The sequence below is a fragment of the Rhagoletis zephyria genome, unplaced genomic scaffold (assembly GCF_001687245.7).
Source record: "Rhagoletis zephyria isolate East Lansing unplaced genomic scaffold, Rhagoletis_zephyria_1.1 Rzeph_scaffold_04824, whole genome shotgun sequence".
NCBI lineage: Eukaryota > Metazoa > Arthropoda > Insecta > Diptera > Tephritidae > Rhagoletis > Rhagoletis zephyria.
In genome coordinates this window covers 33,455-36,885 of record NW_016161907.1, presented here as the reverse complement: position 1 = coordinate 36,885, position 3,431 = coordinate 33,455, and positions in this window count along the sequence as shown.

The following is a 3,431-nucleotide window of genomic DNA, read 5'->3' as shown; positions in this document are numbered from 1 at the left end:
GTATCATAATAACGTAATTACATGACAAAAGGCGCGCAACAGTCCATGCAAGTGCCCACCGATGATGACACCGTAACCATTTGCCNCATAATAACGTAATTACATGACAAAAGGCGAGCAACAGTCCATGCAAGTGCCCACCGATGATGACACCGTAACCATTTGCCATGGTAATACTTTGCCGAAGATAACAAAATGCCCATTTTAAGGGGCGGGGATAAAATGAAAGCCTCAGCTAAAAACTACCATTCGGCAAGTACGAGCAAGCAGCAACAGCAGTGACTGGCGCCTGTCGCCACTTACCGCAAACACCCGCACGTGCCAGCCAACCAGGATCTCAATGCAAACAAATAAGCAAACGGTATGCGGCGCGCAATCTAGCCGTCCACTGGCTTGGTAATGCATACGGCCTTAACTGGTTGAGTGGTTTATGCCACAAGTCTTTAAGTCATTGTTTGATCGGAATAGTGGAGGCGTCAGCGGTGGCGGCGGTGGCGGCGGAGGCGTTAGAGTCGCGTGCCACTCGATGGGCTATTGCAACTGTTGCGGTCTCAGAATACAGCAAAATAAACGAAGGCTGTGATCACCGGCGGCTGGTGTGACAGTTGGTAGGAAGCGGCTTACAGCACTAATAACAAATTGTCTTGTTGGCATAATCAGCGGCACGTGTGGCTAATAAAAATTTAAATAAATACATATAAAAAACTATAGCTTAAGGACATTTGTGAAAAAATGCATTTTATGCAGGATTTTAAGTGGATTTTTGTTTTGGAAGGACGCAACGTGCGCGAACAATTGAATGGTGGAAAAATAGACTGAATTGGAACAGCAGGATTTGGGTTTAGGGCGCCTTCATATGTACGATCAATAAGTTTCTTTAAAACCAGCTAAGTATGTTTGTATAATAGGGTGGCCCAAAATAAGTAAAGTCGGAATTTTAATGCTCTCACCCCCTAGGATTGTTCTATGTATATCGAAAAAATAGACTCATATTTTTTATTTTGAAATCAACAAATATTTAGAGGTCGCTCAAACCACTCACAGCTTTCCTGGTATTGCCAAGTGAAGCCAAATCCTTCTCCACTGGGCCTTTCATCAAAGTGGGCCTCAATTTTCCTCTACTACCACCATCGGGTTCCGAGTTGAATACTTACAGCGCTGCAGCATCGGTGTCCATTCGACCGACATGGATGCACTATGTCCATGTCGTTGTAAAGCTCAAACAGCTCATCGTTCATCGTCTGCCAAATATTTCTTTCGAATACTCCAAGAGCCGCCTCATCGGATGCTGTCATTGTCTATGCTTCTGCACCGTATGTCGAGAGAGGATCTTACTCCTAAATAGCCTACTCAGTGCAAAGTAGCACTTCTTCTTCTTCTTTATTGGCGCTACAACCGTTTGTCGGCTGAGACCAAAAAGCTTCACCAGTTGCCTCTCTCCTTCGCAGTTTTACGCCAGTTGTTCATCCCAAGTGCGGACAGGTCTTTCTGATCCTTCCATTGTGTTCGTGTGTGCTAATGATTTCGTTATCCCCCCATGGGTGCGGAGTCGAAGGATCTTTCACTGGAGCGTCGTCATTCAAGGGTACAACATGTCCAAGCCAGCGCACTCGTTTTATTTTTATGTGCATAACTATGTCCATGTCGTTAAAAAGCTCGTACAGTTCGTCGTTCCATCTTCCTCGGTTCTCGTCGCCCACGTGAACAAGGCCCTAGATCTTGCGTAGAAAAGTTTGTTTGAAAGCACCAAAAACCTTCTCATCTGTCTTAGAGATCGTCCATGCGCCATATAAATGGACGGGCATGACGAGAGATTTGTAAAGCGTGATTTTGGTCTGCTTTTAAATTGCCTACCGAGCCCAAAATAGCATCTTGTGGCAAGAATTATCTTTATCTCCAGGCTGATCTTATTGGTGGTGTTTGTGCTGGGTCCTAAGTAAACAAACTCCTTCACTACTTCAAAGTTATGATTGTCAACAGTGACATGCGTCCGAATACGCGAAGACTTTTCGGTTATTAACTGTATAAGGTAGTAATAGAAGCTATATGTTTACGGTGTGACTTTTTAGAATCCGACGACACTACAGTTGCTACAGTAAAATTGGTATTACTACGTTTGAGAGTAACTGACATCTGTCCCTGCTCAGACGACTTTTATTGGACATAGGTCGCGATAAAACTTCTTTAAACCTCGCTATCTTTTTAGGGCTATTGTCTTAAAATTATGTTGCAGATATCGAAATAAGACGATATTATTTCTCTAAACTGTGTAAGTCTAAAGCTAATTATCCGCGGGCAGTCACATGATATATGCTCTGGGACTCCCTCCTTCGCAGTTCGTCTCCTCAAAAAGTCCCATTTTACAAATATGATAAATTTACCAAGCTGTGTCCGGTCACCTATCCAGTAATAGATGTCAGATTCTCCGGTCTAAGATAAGCAATCGTTCAGAGACACCACGGTAGGAAGCTATAAATTTCTTGGATTGCTTTTCGCTCTTCTTAGAAGCGCCGCCGTGTATCCCCTGAATAGACTAAAGAAGGGGTAAGGGCCAAACAGGCTCTGTTGGTATCAGCATTTCATGTTAGTATTAGCCCTTTCGTTGCTATCAAAGGGCACATCACTTGAAACCTACCGCAAAGTATCCTTGTCACGGGTTCCTAGGTTGTAGATACCAGTACACTTTTGTAACTACGTACTAGAGATGCCGATTTTAAATCGATTAAATCGAAGATCGATTAATCGAGCCCTTCCGTTTTGATTTTTTAGTTCTGTTCCGATCCGTGAATCGATTCAAAAAATTCGAGAATCGACATTCGATTTTTGCTCAATTGATGAGAGAGCGAATACCAAAGAATTCAATGACGTTTCTCCTCCAACTATACCTACGGCTCCTCAGGGAAGCCTCTTGAAAATGACTCTATATAAAATTATGACTAATACCACAACAAAAGCTCCAAAAATTGCAATTCTCAACTTTATGCAAATTTTCATACAAAATTTTCACCCCCTAATTACTCGTTTTATGTATTTTTTTTTAAGGTAAATTAGAAGTGAAATATAGTCAGCGAAACAAAAAGAAACTATAAAACAAAAAAAAATATATATGTACATACGTAACCGGCCGTCTTCACGTGCTGGAAATGACGAGGCATGCGAGATCCCGCACTTGTAGACCGCAAAAGGTACGAAGCATCCTTTTTTCGCATACCAAGCGGTTTGCGAGATCTCGCATGTTTTCAACTATAATTTTTGTTGTTTGAAAGGTATTTTCTCATTTCGCAAAATTCTTCAGAGTAGAAACATCGTTTATTTTGATGGGAAATACAAATTCGGCCTGAAAAGCTCGACCCTTCTTTTTTGGCGACATTTTTCAAATGAAAAAGTACGCTGTCAAATGCCCAGTCGACAAAACTCCATCTCGCTTGAGA